At 30.1% G+C, this 18443-nt stretch overlaps 1 protein-coding gene across 7 annotated transcripts in view; it reads right to left on the reverse strand.

The window, feature by feature from the left end:
- Nucleotides 1-5603: 5603 nt before the first annotated feature.
- Nucleotides 5604-18443, reverse strand: part of LOC115883226 — a 426275-nt gene continuing 413435 nt past the window's right edge. For 6 of the 7 annotated variants that reach the window (XM_030901550.1, XM_030901553.1, XM_030901555.1 and 3 more), the window contains one exon: nt 14343-14382. The gene's annotated coding sequence lies outside the window, so the exon portion shown is untranslated. Of the gene's footprint in view, nt 5739-13787; nt 13903-14342; nt 14383-18443 lie in introns of those variants that run through there. The other variant, XM_030901551.1, reaches the window with a different exon arrangement.

Raw genomic sequence — 18443 nt, forward strand, 5'->3', positions numbered from 1 at the left:
TCACGAGAGAATTGACTTTCTTACATTGGCTTTCATTTCTTCTTTACCTGAAAGTTTTTTATTGCGATTGACATACAAGATTTTCCGAAAAGTCATCGGCTTACCAAAGTATTGAAAAAACAAATTTCGGATATTTAAAAATTGTATCCTACATCATAACTTTATTTAGACAAAAAAGTTTCAAATAAAGAGATAACAAGGGGGGGGGGTAAGAGTTTGAGGTCTCCAATTATATCTCAAAGCCATATTACACTAACGTTAAAGAGATTAGCTTACCAATTTAAAATGACAACCATAGATGCCATAGACTGATTCATAAAATACCGCATTATTTTAAAGACTTTTCATGCGATATATATCAAGCTATATTTTTAATTATCGAAAGGAACTGATGAGTATAAACCCGAGAGATTCTCTATTTTTAAACAATTGAGCGCAGCTTAGCAATGAATAGACAGTTCAATCGATCGGTGCTCTACAGAAATGCGTTGAATACTGTCACACGTTCCTAAACTTATGTTAAATTAAAATTAACAGAAAATTGTAAATATGAATTTGTTTCACCATGAAGGAAGCGCGTAGATATTGTAAATCATTGGTTTCCATACTAACAAAACTAATAATTTGTGTAATTACGAGGTTGAGGTTGAACGTGTTGGTGTACACATAAATAAAACACAAAATCACCACAAGACACCAAAACACTTTCTTATTTTATTACTGGACCCGCGTTTTCGCTAACACATGTTATCAAGTCAGTCAGCAGGCATAGATAATAAACTAAAGTACAATCTAACAAGTTGAGCGTTTATATGCTCGCTTAGTGGGCACCGAGTGGGCGTGAAAAGATCTAGCCAACCGAAGTCAGACCACTGAGCGTAACAATTAGATTTCCGCCACTAGAAATAGTAGAACAAAGAACTTGAGGAATTGGACCGTTGTCTCTGTTCATAACGAGTTTCGATTATTAATTCTGATGCGTTCATATGCATCTAAGTGCGCTGTAAATTGAGACTTTTGTTTTAGATAGATATTTTAAATTATATAAGATTATACAATGTTCTTTACAACCAATAATGAGTTACGGCACGCAAGATTTATGCGTCTAGCCATACTATCGAGCTCAATTTCGTTTGAAATCTAGTTCAATATTGACTTCTAGGCTTGCCCAACATATTTCTGATTACAATCTTCACAAGAAATTTCATAAATATCCCGAGCTTATCCAGCGAGGCTATCGCATCCTTTGGATACCTAATAATTGTTGTAGGATGTATTATTACCACTATACACAAGTTTATAATTGACATCTAAAAATTCCTGTTAGACCACGGATATACTCTCTATCAAACGTTATCGACAAAAATATTCAGATGATCTTTCTCCACTGAAGCTTTTTTTTCACCAGTTTCCATAATATCATCAAAAAGTCTACTATTTTCGTTTATAACACTGCTGCCTGCATGATGATCTAACAGGTTAGCCGAAACGCGCTACCAGTGACAAGTAAAAGTTTTGCGGTGTATTGTGTGATTATAGTGTTATTTCGTTTGTCGTATACTGTAAAAAGACAGACTTCGAAAATAATCGGATAACACAAACTTATTAGGGGTGTGATTGTTTATAACTTTTATCTGAAAGCTCTTTGTCTAAAATAGATTATCAAAGAATTATGACAATTTTTTTAATTTAAAAAAAGCCAAAATTGTTGTGTTTTTTTTTTTTTTTTTTTTTTTTTTTCGAAAATCTGAAAGCGCATATTTAACCCCTTAGAGAAATGCATTCTTCCCCATCTTCATCCGACTCTATTTCCAGTAGCTCGAGATCTGCAGAGATTATCAGAAACTCACCTTGTATATCATACTCGTTCATTAATTTCAGAAGCAAAGTACAGCGTAAAAGTAAAACAGAAGAAGAAGCTTCCGTTTGATGTAATTGAAGAACAATGTCATTTATAGATCCAGAACCCTTCTTCAGTGCTGAAAAAACAGTGATTTTCCAACAAATCTCTTAGTGTGGTGAAAAAATTCACCAAAGCAAAAACAGGTGAAAAAGTTCATAGTAGAACATTCGCCAAAATATACGGTAGACCTGATAATCAAACGGTCATCGGAAATAATGTGTGAGACATAATCTGCAAGATAATTCTATACACAGTTAAAGATTAAACTTATCGCACAATGCGGTGAGGAAGATCATAAGTTTCATAAGGGTCACTGGACAACTTTAGTGTTTAATAATATATTTAAATAGATCACTAGCGTAAGGAACTTTATTTTACATCTACATCGACCTCAAATATCAATAAACGAATACACCAAATGTTTAATAATATGCACCAGTACACCCTAAAAACAAAGAACTTTATGACTATGTTTATGACTAATGACAAAATACTTCTCTATAGTGACCAACCAAACAAAAACAGGAAAAAAAATTCGATAATTTTGAAAATTAATAAGTTACAAATAATAAAATTTTTAAGGCTCTCAACATGTGAGACTGTCATTAATATATCATATTTTTATTAACCAGCTTCATGAACTAATGTATACTGCAGACTGTCTAATATCTACAGATACAACTCTAGTATTATATCCAATGTGACATATGGTCTGCATTACAATTTTATATTTCCATTATTAGCTAAAATTAAACATAAAGTTTTGTAGGAGTGGTATGAAATTAAATACTTTATGTCTTGACTGCGTAGCTGTATTCAATTACAAAAAGCAATTATTTGTCAAAAATAATTTAATATACAAAACAACGTTATGCCATGTAGGCGTGGACTTTTGTTCAGATATTTAGTGGCCATCTATATTGCAAATTTATTTGAATCTCTCTATAAAAAGATTAATGAAGGAGTATAACGCTATTCACATGTATTCATGCATTAGAGATGGAATCAACATCATAAAACCATTTTGACAGTTCTATCAGTTCTGTTTCAAGTTTGAAATGACACATTCGAATTTAATTCGAAAATTTTAAGATTTTCTGAGCTGTTATATTATTTTTTAGGTATTCTACAATTGATTTTATTCAGAGGTACTAAACCTAGAAGAAAACTGTGTCAGAAATTAAATTAACAGCAACATTATTGGAAATTCTAGAAAAATACTGTAAAATAGTTATAGTTATGCAGAGTGTGATAGATCTTGGTCTAAAATCGAGATAAATAATTTTGGGTGGTAAATAACTATAGAGGGTGAGTCTTAAATATGTGCAAATATTTTTAGAGTGGTATATATCTCTCCAGGAACATGTCTAGAAGGTTTTTTCGTAAAAAAAGATGTTGACCATCGTGCATTTTCTTTTATATTTTACTGTATTCGTATTTCGTTCCTGTATTTTCCAAAACTTTAGAACTTCCCCGCCTGTCCATCTGCAAAATTTTCCCACTGTATATTTTAACTATTACTGCACTAAAATACAGAAAATTCGGTGGTTTCAAAATTTCTTAAAACAAAAATTTGTTTTTAAAAAAAAAAAACTTGAATAACTCGGTTATTTTAGAATTTATTTAAAAAACGGTAATGAGAAAATATGTTTTTTATCAAGTTCTACCAGCCCTGTAAATATTTGCACCTAATTAAGACTCACCTTGCTTTTGTCTACTACTTGTCGAAAAATAATTAGGATACGCCAATGACTTTTTCATTTTTGAAGGGGCTTCAGTAGCGTAACTGATATTTTTGTTATTCAGAATTATTATAACTCTATCTATTTTTTAATAGAAATATATTTTTTTAACAATTTTCATAGCTACTAACATTTACTGACAACATACAACAAAATCAATAAATTACTGACTGAGATAGATATTATAAACTGATTAGTAATGAATGTTAATTATTCTGTTTTTTTTTTTCTCAGGTAAGATTTGACAGACGATGACAGAAGAAAAGCAGATGACGTCCCATACCAATCTATTTATTTTTCTAAAAAAAAGTTTCTAAATAATTTTTAAGTTAACTATGGATGGGTTTAAATATAAATCCGTCATGCGTCGTTCTTGTTGTTTTTTAACCAGTTTTATTGGTTTATTTTAAAAATGATTGCAGATCGTATCAAATTTTATTGGTTTGACGGAACGATGCGTATGAACTCGCTTTTTATTTTTATTGTCAAAGTTCCTACAAATTATAGGTTAGTAATTTTGTCAAATACCCTGCGTTTTGGAAGATGATGCATTTTGATTCGTGTTATTACGTGTTTTGTGTCTTTTGAAGTCAAATGGAGGAAAAATCGAGTGAAAATTAACTTTAGACCCAGAGCACAGTTTATGGTTAATACTCGCTGCCCAGGCAGAAAGTCTTATACATCAATAAAGTTACCATCAATAAAGTTCGGATACCATCTCGTCGTAGATAAGTGCATCTCGAATACAAGTACATAAGTTATATTAATAAATATAATCATAAATGCGGGAAGTTTCATAAAGCTTGAAAGTAAGAAATAGTTCTTTTTTATATTTTTTTGGTATGTGTTGTCTTGTTCTTGTTTGTTTTGTATTAAACACATACCGTTTTTCATTAAATAAAATAACTCGATTACATTTTTTCAGTTTTATACAGTTTCTTTCACAATATTTTGAAGTAATCACTTGTCAGTCAAATTTAAATGAGATAATTTCTGCTACGCGTTCTAGTGTTAAAACAACTTATTTCTTTGTAAAATAAACTACTTTGAAATTAAAATGACACACATCTATCACTGTCAAGGACCTTCGTTGGACAGACTATATATATTTTGTTATTTTTAGCCCCATTTCATCAATTTTTAGGAACTTGTATATAATTATATCAACTTGAATTCATAAACTCAGTTTTTATAAACTTTAGTATTTATGCATGGCAAGAATCGAGGGTTATTCCCCTTAACTTTAAACACCCTGTGCAATACCTTCGTGCAGTTATAATTGTATAATTACAAAAAATATAATTTTACGGTCTTTTTTGGATCATGTTAATATATGCATTGGTTAATTTTCAAGAGCGAAATGAACTTGACACCAACAATTGCAGATATTTCAATTAAACTATTTTTTAAGTTATTTTTCAATATGACAAGCAGATAAAATGAAGCCCTGATTATCCCTGTATAATATACCAATATTAAGTTTATAAAAACTAAACTAAGTTTTTTATAAACGAATTAAAATTGATATTTGATAATTATGTACAGCTTGCTAAAAAATAAATGAAAAAAAAATAGGGCTAAAATAAATAGAATCTTAAAATGGACCAAAATTTCTCCGTTGTGTTTTTTTGCATCTGAGTTTTTTTTTTTTTTTTTTATTTTAAATTAAATTAGACTGATATCAGAAATTAAGCCAACTTCATCGCGCTCGATCTAAATTTGCTGATATTTTATGTTCCTTCCCTAATCTTTTTTTATTTAAAGGTAGATATAAACTGTATGATCAGTAACGAATGTTAATAATTATTTCTAAAATAAAATAACGTACAGTATCGTGTACGTATATGAAGAGTTTTATATTTTTTTTAGATTCACGTTATAATTTTTTCTTCCAACAAATTTAACGACATTTCCTTAATCTCTACAAACCACTCACCTTGCCGTCAATCTCCAGGATCTTGCAATGCACCAGCCCTTCGCGCACCACGTCGCTAGGTTCCGTCTTCTTGTAGGACAGGGGAGGGCTCAAACCTGCCGACGCTCTGTCTCGTTCCAGCGACACGCTGCTGCTGCTGTTGGCGCTGCCACTGCCGCTACGGGAGAGAGAAGAAAATTAGACGATTAGAGACGGATGCAAAGATCGCGGTTGGCCGTGCGGCATCGCCGCCGCCGGTTTCCGAGAAAAAATATCGCGGCTAATGAGCGTTTTGGCGAATTCCGATACCGATCGGGCGGAAAATGGGACGAGGAGTTGTTTTGAGAATGATTAGGAGATAATGAGATTGATCATGATTTTCGGTGAGATCTTTCTGGTATATACAGGGTGTGAATGAATAGGTACCAAAACGCGCGGGATGGATGAATAATTATTAAAAATAACGTTGCTTATTTTAAACATAGGTCCATATTCCGGAAACTTCGTATTATGTAGGATATTGTGCAGATAAAAATAAGTAAAAGTTTTTGCAATGTACAGGGTTCGGCAATAGTGAAAAAGCGGCATCAGAATGGTTAATATATAAAATAAGAATTTTGCTAACTGCAAACCAAAAGTATGGCTCACGATAAATTTTAGGAAAATATTTTAACTTCTAGGGTGGTTCAAAAGTGTGAGTGGATCGGGGATGTGATTTTTCTAATGGAACACCCTGTGTATTTTTGCATTTTGGCTTCCTTTCAGATCACTTTCACTTTACATTAATCCTAAGATATGAGTAAATATATTTCTGATAGTTTCCAGAGATATTAATAATTTAATAAAAAATATATTTTTTCGCTTTTTTAAAAAAAAAAATTATTAAAATGTTCAGAACTCTCCTGAAATCAAACTAATATTAGGGTATTTACTTTAGATGGCCTGTAATTACTTTGTTATAACTATGGTGATCGTAAATCATACAGGATGTTCACAAAATTCTACTAAACTTTCTAAAAATATAAAATAATAATTCTCTTGTTTTTTTTTCCTGTATATTATTTTTCAATAGATGAAGAATTAAAAATAAAAAAAAAACATTTTTTTATTTAGAGTATTTCATTAGCCCAGTATTTCAAAATGGGTAAATGTTTAACAGTTTCGCAGATATTCGCGGGTTTTATATTTCTTATATGGCATTTTCCACAGTAAATTTTTATCAGAGCCACTCAATGATTTTTCTCTCGTATTTTAGCGTTGAAAAAGTCATATAAAATAATATTTTCGTATCTGCAAAACCATTAAAAATTTTGAAATACTTAAATACAAAATGTTCATTTTACGACGCACTATTAAGCCGTACTCTGTATAGCTTATTAATTTTTCTTATAAGTAGTTAATTTTATATTATTTTATAAGTCAAAAATTGTGATTTTATTTAACCCCAATGCAATATGAGAAAATACCCCATATGAAAAACCCCTTATTTTTGAAAACAGCAATCGCCTCACAAATTTTAGATCTTATTTATTTACACCCTATATATAACACGCGTTTTCTTTGATGTTTATTTTTTTGCTCTGTTTTTTTAATGCACTGACCGTTAAATAGGTTAGGTCGGGAACTAGTCGCATAGGCAAGTATTCCTGGCAATCACATCAATCTCAAATAAAAAATATTTTTAAGTTCCGTAAATATCTTAAAATTAATAGTATCTTTGCTATTTTAAAGGCATACCTCAAAATTCATTGATATTATAAACTTTGATACCAAACACTCCATAGCCAAAAAATTACCTTTTTTTTTTTTTTTTTTATTAAATTGGTTTTTATTAACGAAAATCATATAATAATGATGTTAAAGATACTGATCTACCGGGTGCCTCTTCAAAAGCGGCTCACCCTTATAATTTTTTATTTTTCAGATAAAGCAAACTGAGATTTGGTATATTAGTATGTGACATAAATTAGAACTGACTGACGTATTCAATTAGCTTTTGGTCATTTCCTGCTTCACCGAAATGACTACATCTTTTGATTTTTCCACAAAATAAAAAGTTATAGGGTGAGCCACTTTTGAGACGCACCTTTGTATGAAACATCTATTTAAAAAATATTCGAAATGAGTAGAACCTTTTTTTACCCCAATTTAAATATATGAATTATAAAAAAAAAAAAAAAAAAAAAAAAAAATACCATTTTTATTTCATTACTGAAAAAATTTTCTAAACATTTTTTTTTTATTTTACATGTTACTATGCCATATTTTATTTAAATTTACTTTAAAGCGTATTTTTCTGTAATTTAAATATGTTCAAATTAAAGAAACTCTTCATAATTTCAGATAGCAGGTTATATACACATAGCTATTTAATATAAATTAGCCCAAATTTAACTTAACAAAACAGATACATTTCACAAACAAAACTATCATAAACAGATCAAACAAAATAATCTAATTTGTAACAATAAACTGTAAAATAAAATTGCTAATATCACAAGTAAATATAAATATACCCTTTCTCAGAAGTTACATGATACTTTGGTAACAGAAGGCAAACGAATTTGTATTATCTATATCTATTTGATAACAGAAAATTCTTCAAAAATCTAGAATCCTAATTTCCTGATTAAACAAAAGACTCGGAAAAGAAAATGAATTTATTAGTCACCTTTTCAGTGATAAACTTTTTGTAAAAAACACTTTCTTCATATTACACATATTATTAGCACCAATGAGTCTTTGAGGTTTAACACCTTCTTGGAAAATTTATATATGTGAAAAAACCACCAACAAAATTCTGCAACATGAACTACTTTTACTTTTTCCAAGTAACAGATATAAACGATTTAATAACTTTCATAAACACATTTATGTGGTAAAAATCAATCCAGTTTAAAAATTGTGAACGAACAAATATATTTTAAAAAATGCCAAAATATTTACTAAATCAATAAACGGAGTATCAAAATCTTATACAGGGTGGCTCATCGAAAACGTCCCGCAAGGCATAACGGTCAGGGTATTTTTTTTTTCTGAAAATCCAAAAACACGTCAATTTTGTTTGTGAGGGGACAACTTAAAAAAATTATTGCAAAATCTTCAACCCTAAGCGGGGTGTTATCCCCCAACTTTTTTTAATTGGGAAGGGGGGTCAAGAGGCGCCGCAATTAAAAGAGCTTTCTACTCTCTATATTTCCCCGCTGTTTCGTTTTGGAGAATCGGTCGAGTCATTGAGAAAATATGAAGGATTGAAATTTGAAAATGTATTTAAACATTTATCAGAGTAAAGCTTGTTTCATATAGACTCGAATCGCGAATTGCGATCTTGCGAAACTGCTCTCATTAGTCCAATTTTACTGATCATGGCGGCGCTGTCAGAAACTTTAAGATTTTGGCGATTCGCAAGATTTAAAATTTAGGGGGCGGAAAAGTTAAAGTGTTCAACTTTTTGCGAATATTCGCGCGATTTTAAGGCTCGCGTTTGCGCAGAATGGTGTTGTGATCCGGTTATCGATTATTTTGACGACGCTGCCGCAAAGTAACTGAAAGCATATTTCTCCAGTTGAAATGAGTTCTCGTGCATAATATGTTTTGATATATATGACAAATTTTCAACTTCAACCACGTTATCAAACTCCTATACAGACAATCTGTGAAAATTCTAAATTTTTCTCATTTTCTCTCCTTATTTCTCTTGAATTAAACTGCGACAAGCACCTTGTTGCCATTGAATTGAATATTTACATGTCCCAAATGGCCTATAAATGACCTATAAACCTGTGCTATAAACCCGTTCCCTTCTACGTTTTAACAATAAGTAAATGGCAATTTTACACCTTATTCTATTCCAATCCCACAATCGTAATTGATATTCATAATTATTAAACAAATTTAAACTTTTTTTTTTTTTGTTAAAAATATAAATAAAGATCAAACACGAATAAATATGTATAAAAACAAATTAACTTATCTCAGGTTATGATTTTTTTAGTAACTTTCAGTGGAGCAAAAATGAAATGTCCCTAAAAATTCGCGACTGTATGAAATAGGTCCAAATTTTATGAATATTTAAGAACTGTTTTCAATTCCCATTCGCGTCTATATGAAACAAGCTAAATGATATGACAAATTCTTTCGACCACTATGTTTTTTATTATTTCTAGATGCTTAGGCATTTTGTGTCTAGCTCTAGCAGGCAACTATTAAACCCGACCAATCACGTTAGAGTTTTTGAAAACACAAATGAATAACACACTCCAAATAACCACGCTAACCAACCTGATTGGTCAAGCTTAAAAGTTGAATGCTAGGGCTAGACACTTCTATGTTTACGCATTTTTCACTTGCCCAAGGTTGAGCGATCAGGTGCGGTAGTTAGCTGTTCTGTGACTTGTGCGTTAAGTTCTTCTCAATATCGATAAACTTTTTAACAATTATGGTGTACTCATTTGCAGAAAAAGTCTAAATAATCGAACTTTATTTAAAAAATAATGAATGTGGCAATCGGTTTGCGCAGATATTCAATGAACGCCATCCTTATAAACACCTTTATGGCAAAATTATTCGCGAGTTAGTAGCAAAATTTAGCGAAACTGATTCCGTTATGAATAAAAAGACGCAGAGGGAAAATATTGTAGTAAATGAAGCTATGGACGTATTCGTATTGGGTCAAGTTGCCATGGATAGTACGCTGAGTACAAGAAAATTAGCCAATGAGACCGGCATGAATCGTACAAGTGTCCAAAGGATATTAAAAAGCACAAGTTCCACCCGTACAAAATTCAGCTGGTACAAGAACTCAACGAAGACGATTTTATCTGAAAAAATTACCCTGGCCGTTATGCCTTTGGGGAACGTTTTCGATGGGCCACCCTGTATAAAATTTTAAGGTGCAAGTTTTTTTTTGCACCGGTGAGTGTATTTACTTACTAAAAAATCACAGTATGGAGTTATATTAGTAACATCATTTATATCGGTACAGATTTAGGTCAATTCTGAACATTTTACCATTCGAAAAGTTACTCTTACTCTGATTTTATCTAATATGTAAATCGTCAAAGTGAATTCTGAAGTATGATTAATATTATATTTTTTGTTATAACTGTCTTTAATGTATGAGTCTACCTATTCACACAAAAATTTCACACTCGTTAATTTCTATCCTATCGAATGTAATATGTTAATGATTCATTTTATTATTAGCTGAAATGTTGTTCGATTAAAAACTATATCAGACCGGTAGTAGTGGGTTAGATTGTTAGAAGAAAAAAGCCGCAAGCTGTGCAAGCAAATGACACACGAATGCTCTCACCCTTTAGAGGATGCGGATTCCTCAAACATTTTGCGCAGCTGGTCAATGTCTCCCCAAAATGGGGACGGTTGCCATTTCCTATATCGGCTAACAGAAAATAACACTATAAAACTCAAAAAACAACCGAAATTTTTCATCACTTCTGGATAATAAAGTTTTAAGAAATTGGTCTAGAACTCAATATATTGTCAAGAATAATGCCTAGACAAATGTCTGGACCATCCTGTATTAAACAAAAATAGGATGGTCCTAAAATTCATTGTAAGATTCATATTTACGATGAATCTTATCTTCTTTCAGGTCAAAATTTTTAGCAACACCCTGTATACATACATACAGGGTGTCCCAGGCTGAGCGTGCATTAGAAGTTTCTAGAGAACCGTAAGATCTAGATCGGAGATTTTGCACATCACTGTTTTTTTTTTTTTTTTTTTTTTAAAAATATATTCAAGATGGCGGCACTTCCGGAAAAACCGGAAGTTGGCAGTAACTTTAGTTTAAATGGACACCTTACTTTTATTGCATATTTAAATTCTCTAAAATTTTATAAATTTTGGATATCAAACAAAGTCTATATCTAACATAACCGTTTTTGAGAAAAAAATGTTTTTCAAGGAAAAAACTGCCTGTCAAAAAAATGTGATAGCCTGAATGTCAAATTCAGTGATTACCACAGCCACTGTGACATAAGAAGACACGTGGCTCTCTGTTTCAAAAATTAAATTGTTTGAATATCATATAATATTGCCCCTAGCTGTCATGGGAATTGAGAGACAAAAAATTATTCATAAATCACTTTTTTTTATTTCACAGTAAAAAAGATTTTCAATTCGTTACTTTTTGATGCCATGCTTTTGTACAGCATGGCAAGCTGTGTTTTTTAACTTTAGCATGGCAAGCTGTACCTTGCTACTCCTGGCGTTAAACGCTATATACGGGAGCCTATTATTATTACATTACTGATTTATAGTCTGTCCAACGACAAAATCCTTGACAGTGATAGATGTCTGTCATTTTAATTTCAAAGTAGTTTATTTTATTTTACAAAGAAATATGTTGGTACAATTGGAACGCATATCATATTTAAATTTGAGTGACAAGTGTGATTACTTCAAAATATTGCAAAAAAACTGTATAAAATCTGAAAAAATCTAATCTTAGCAATTAACTTTAATCTTAATTTTGTCTAGTACTGAAATGTGGCTATTCACCTATCGTGTGATGTTATTTTACAGAAACTCCAGTTTTTGGTGTACCATATACGAGATGGTATACAACTTTTATTTGTGGCTAATACAGCTCCCTGGCCATAGCAAGCCATAGTGTCTGGCAAACTGTGTTTCTGGCGGACTCTGGGCACCGAATATTAACTAAACTATGGTCTGGGTCAACACTTAATTTTCTCTTCGAGTTTCACTTAATTTTAAAAACACGAAACACAAGTAACAACACAGTCTAAAAAAATTGATGTAAATTATAACTTATAATTTGGCAAGAGTTTGACAACTCTCAGTCGGGTTCATACGCATCGGAGTCCGTTTGTCGTTATCGTTGCGTCAAACCAATAATATTGAAACATGATCTGTCGTTTTTTGAAATAAACCAATAAAACTAGTTAAAAACAACAAGAGACGACGCATGACGATCCGCCCTTATAAATCCATCCATAGTTAACTTAAAAATATTAGAAACTGTTTTTAGTGAAATAAATGGATTGGTATGGGAAGTCATCTGCTTTTTTTTCTGTCATAGTCTGTCGAAATCTTACCTGAGAAAAAAAAACAGAGTATATATATGTTCCTATACCTAAAATAAATCGTTTTAAGTTATTTAATATTTAGTTCTAAAGCGTAAATTTTTCTTCATTTTATCTAGCTTCCTTTTGATATTAAGTGTCAAACCATCATACATTTTATTTCCTTCTGTCAAAAAAGTAATTATTTGAATTTTATTTATTATAAATACTACTGCTAAAATTTATAAAGTGTATTTATAAAATATATCTCGAATTTTAGTAATTAATTAATTTACATCATTTGACGTTTAACGCAATAGGCTACTGGTTAAAAAACAGAAAAATATACGCTTTAAAAAACTAAATCTTAAATAACATACAAACGATTTAATTTGGGTAAAGGAATATGTATAATCAAAAAGCAACGAATTAAAAACCTCTTCACTAGTGAAATAAAAAGTGGGTTTTACTTAAAAAAGATTTATAAGGATAATTTATTAATCTCTTCCATGACAGCTACAGCCAATTATTATATGATACTCAAACAATGGCTGTGGTAATCACTAAATTTGATGTTTAGCTATACAATTTTTTTTGACAGGCAGTTCAGTTTTTTGTTCCAATTTTTTTTCTCAAAAAACGGTTAATGTTAGATATAACGCTTATTATTAAAAATTCATAAAATTTGATAGAGAATTTAAATATAACAAAAATAGAGGTACTCATTTAAAATAAGAAAGTTGCTGTCGACTTCCGGTATTTCCGGAAGTACATTGAAAACATTTTAATCGATAGATATCAATTCGTGAAACAATGATGTGCAAAAATCGACCTAGATATTGTAGTTCTTGAAACTTCTAATGCACGCCTGTAGCCTGGAACAATTCTGTATACTTTAGATACATTTCGACGACACTGCCCATAAACCTCTCAAGCTAAAAGCACACTAGCTAGAGCTATAAATAAATGTTATTTGATTAAATACTTCTTCGTTTATCCCACCAACCCTTTTAATAACATTAAGCAGAGTATTTAGCCCACCAAGTGAACAATAATATTGTGAATACATAAAAAGTATCGCGTGAGAAACAAAATTACAGTGCGATATATTGTGCCTTGACATTTAACAGTAAATAAATTAATTAATTACATAATAAAAGTGTTTCTAAAGGACTTACTTCCGGAGCATTTGGGAAGTGACATCTTCAAAATCGCTGAGATCACTTCCAAGAGATGCCTGCTCACCTTTGGTAGCCTTAAGGTAAGAATCGGGTCTTCTCGATCTGTCATCACCTAAAATACACGAAAGTTTTGTTAATACATGCTTGATTTCTAATTACTAATAATTAAAAGAAAGCAAATTCATAAAAGGCTCAGATTATGTCTGCGTTGTAATATAATTAATATTGTTGTAACGCTTTTAAGTGCATATAACAAATATTTGATACTTTTTCATTTTTTCACCAAACCAAACCAAACCACTCCAACGGGACGATCCCTGGCAGTGACAATTCTGTCTATCATTTCAGTTAACAGTTCAATGGCAGTTACAATTATGTCTTACTAAGTTTACCCTAAGATTATTTTAACATGAAAAAAAATCTTAATTTTTTCATTTACAATAGCGTTGACAACACGAAGCAACTGTTCCAATCGCAGATAAAATCTTTATATCTTAATGATACAATGTTACTATACATTGACACCATAACTTACCCATGTTAGTATTTTTATTTCTCCGTTTAACGACAATGGCTTTTTCGTGAAGATTAGCTAAAATAGAAGTAAGCAGTTAACACAAGAAACATTAAACGTCAGTTATTTGTTAATTACAGATCGATTAGACAGGATACGAGAACAAAGATGTGTTAAAACGACTCTCTCACCACAATCAAGTAAGTTACGAAATCGAAAGAGCTAGTACTAGTAAGAAATAGTAAATAAAGGAGGTAAAACAAAAAACAAAACTAAAAATTTAAGTAGAAAATGGAAAACTATATTAAGAATAAATAAAAATAAACGAAATAAAAGTTATAAAGCAAAAAAAATGTATAATCCAATAACATATCAATCAATTTTTTTCTTTTTGTTTGACGTTATACAGCTTTTCTGTTTATATTTTTTACGTCTACTCTTTTATATTACCCTGTTAAAAACCATTCAAACATAAATGAAACAGAGAACATTATACAAAAGAATGTTTCTTTCGAAGAAATGGTATTAACAGTAGCAAATAAATCGGAACAATGCATTCAATATGCATGTTTTAGTTAAAAAATTGTTAAAGTAACATTAATTGTTGTTCAGTTATATTCTAAATGTTCATTTTTTAGTTTTTTTTTTATAAAAAGCAGAAAGAAATCGATATAAACATAAGAAAAAAAATAAAGAAAACATTACATCTTTTAAAATTGTTGAATTGATCCTAATAGATGTGAAGAATTGTTTGTGTCTAAACATACAATAGGGTGTCAAAGGGTTTAAAAAATACACATTTTTTACTTATACAGGGTTGTTCACCACATACGAAACGGAATATTGTAGCTAAACGATTAGATTTTTACAAATTGTAGGTTTTGGGTTCGTTGAAGGACTATTAGAGCTATAATTTAAAAAAAATTTACAAGATACAGAGTGTCCCAAATAAATAAAAAATATCAAAGTTGTATTTTCTTAAACGGAACACCCTGTATATTATTGCATTTTTAGTTTCTACGATTAAAATGAAGGTAAATTTGATTAAGGTTTATTACACTTAAACCTTACCGTTTTTGAAATATTTTCAATTTTGTGAAATTGCAGTATAAATTTTAAGGCTTCATTTCACCGAGGGTATCAAAGTTTTTAATACTAAATATTTACTGAAGATTATTTATTGATCAGTTATTGTGTTGCAATAATAAAAATTTTACTACCTTATACAGAGTGTCTAAAAATTTATTTTAAATAATTACTAGTTTTAAACGGCAATAACTTGTTTAATTTAAATGGAACACCCTGTATATTTTATGAGAATCAGATGCACAATTTAATTGTCTATCAAATTGTATTTTACCACTTTTTACCTATCCCTTCAAGTTTTCGTAGAAAATGCATTTTCTTATAATTTAGACCTCATTTATCAATATACCCATGGAATATTGACATTTTAGATTGTTTTTAAAACAACAAATGTACAAAGTAATACATGCTAGTAATATTATCGTTTTTAGTAAAACGATAATATTACTAGCCCATTTCTATGCAAAAAGAAAACTATTTAAATCTTTATAAAAGAATATACCATTAATTAAATATACTACCAGTATTTCCGCCCAAATACTAATTAATTACATATTTAATTATTGTGTTCGTTAATAAATTATTCTAAATAAATGTAGATTTGAATCAGAAATCAATATAATAATAAGTTATGAAAATGAACGTCTCTGTTATAAATAAGCATTTGTCAAAAAATAGCTACAATTTAAAAATATTTTTACAAGATACAGTGTCCCAAATAAATAAAAAATATCAAAGTTGTATTTTCTTAAATGGAACACCCTGTATATTATTGCATTTTTAGTTTCTACGATTAAAATGAAGGTAAAATTGATTAATGTTTATCACACTTAAATCTTACCGTTTTTGAAATATTTTCAATTTTATGAAATTGCAGTAAAAATTTTATGGCTTCATTTCTCCAAGGTTATAAAAGTTTATAATACTAAATATTTACTGAAGATTATTTATTGATCAGTTATTATGTTGCAATAATAAAAATTTTACTACCTTATACAGAGTGTCTAAAAATTTATTTTAAATAGGTAAATTTTTAAGGTGTTAGTTTTTTTACCACACTGTCTAATACACATACATAATTCAGTTTTTTAGTTTGGAGCAATTATTATTAATCAACGCAAACAGTCAATTAATGTAGTTTGAATACTGGAATCATATTAATTGGTCCTCTTTAACAAATATTTAAACAGTTTTTTTTATTTTTTAATGAAATAAACAAACTATATCAACAATATTAGTATATGTAGTCTTTAAAAATTTGGTACATCTTAATAATCTAAAATATCAGTATTCCATGGGTATATCGATAAATGAGATCTAAATTACAAGAAAAATCATTTTCTACGGAAACTTGAAGAGATAGGTAAAAAATGGTATAATACAATTTGATAGACAATTAAACTGTGCATCTGATTCTTATATAAAATATACAGGGTGTTCCATTTAAATTAAACAAGTTATTACCGTTTAAAGCTAATAATTATTTAAAATAAATATTTAGACACTCTGTATAAGGTAGTAAAATTTTTATTATTGCAACACAATAACTGATCAATTAATAAACTTCAGTAAATATTTAGTATTAAAAACTTTGATACCCTCGGAGAAATGAAGCCTTAAATTTATACTGCAATTTCAATCAAAATTGAAAATATTTCAAAAACGGTAAGGTTTAAGTGTAATAAACCTAATCAAATTTTACCTTTATTTTAATCGTAGAAACTAAAAATGTAATAATATACAGGGTGTTCCATTTAAAAAAAATACAACTTTGATATTTTTTATTTATTTGGGACACTCTGTATCTTGTAAAAATATTTTTAAATTGTAGCTCTAATAGTCCTTCAACGAACCCAAAACTTACAATTTGTAAAAATCTAATCATTTAGCTACAATACTCCGTGTGGTATATGGTGAACAACCCTGTATACTGTATAACTAAAAACTTTTGCGATTTGTTTTTGACTAGACAAACTAGATCTGTCGCAAACATTGTACTTTCGAATCAGTCATGTAAAGGGTTTTATTTCTGTCATTTTTGGAAGCCAACATCTGTACATTTAATCTGTACTACAAGTTCCTGTATTTACTCCAACATTTTAATATCTTGCAAGAAATTATTCTTCAGTGAGTATAAATGTCTTAGGTCTACGTTTGCTTATTCGTATGTCTTCTGTTCTTGGTATCAGATCAGTCTTTATTCTGGCTACAGATCTACATTTTGGTGTATAAGACAAGAATACAAATTTTGTATCTAACCTACTACTTGTAAGTTCTTCAGTCATACCATTAATGTTAATCAATTAATGATAAGAGTACCTCGGAGTGACTTGCAACTTCTGATTAGTCAGAAGTTGTAATTACTTTAAACATGGATGACATTTTCAAAGCTATCTGACTTTTGTCTCCACACAGCACGGCAGCATTTAGGTTTATTGTACTTACTGTGTTTAATTATAATAATCATTCAAAAAAAATGATACCATGGATAATCCCCTGCTTTTTTTAATGGATGCCTTTTTCAAATACTTAGGTCTACCCTTGGATGTCCATATATCTTCAGTCTATCTATAGTGGGCCAGTTAATCCATGATCGAGGTACCATATTACTGGTTACATTTTACAGTAAAGTTATCAAGGTATCTTACAAGGTATCATTACACAGATTCATTTAGTCCAGGTCTGTTTATAGTGAAATGCATTCGATTTCTTCCACTTAAATAAAGCAGTCTCTTGCTTATTTTGTTACATGATTAACCAATATGTTATCTCATCCTGTATTGTCGTTTTGCCCAATAATTTTTGTGTCTGACCGTCTTGAAAATGCGTCACCTCAATCCCACAATATCCTAAAACCCAAAGTAGACTAAGATTATCAGGGGCTCCAGGAAGTTAAACAGTCGGGTTTCTGAGTACTCCGCATATTCCATCCACATTTGAAGATGGATATGTCTTTTTAGCGAATACTATTTTTTTTGTTGAAGTAATCACTACCAAGTTAATGAAACTCCCGATATAAGGATACTTCTAATGGTATATTGCATCCACCTCAT

The sequence above is a fragment of the Sitophilus oryzae genome, unplaced genomic scaffold, assembly GCF_002938485.1.
Source record: "Sitophilus oryzae breed Bouriz unplaced genomic scaffold, Soryzae_2.0 scaffold_183_pilon_pilon, whole genome shotgun sequence".
Classification (NCBI taxonomy): domain Eukaryota; kingdom Metazoa; phylum Arthropoda; class Insecta; order Coleoptera; family Curculionidae; genus Sitophilus; species Sitophilus oryzae.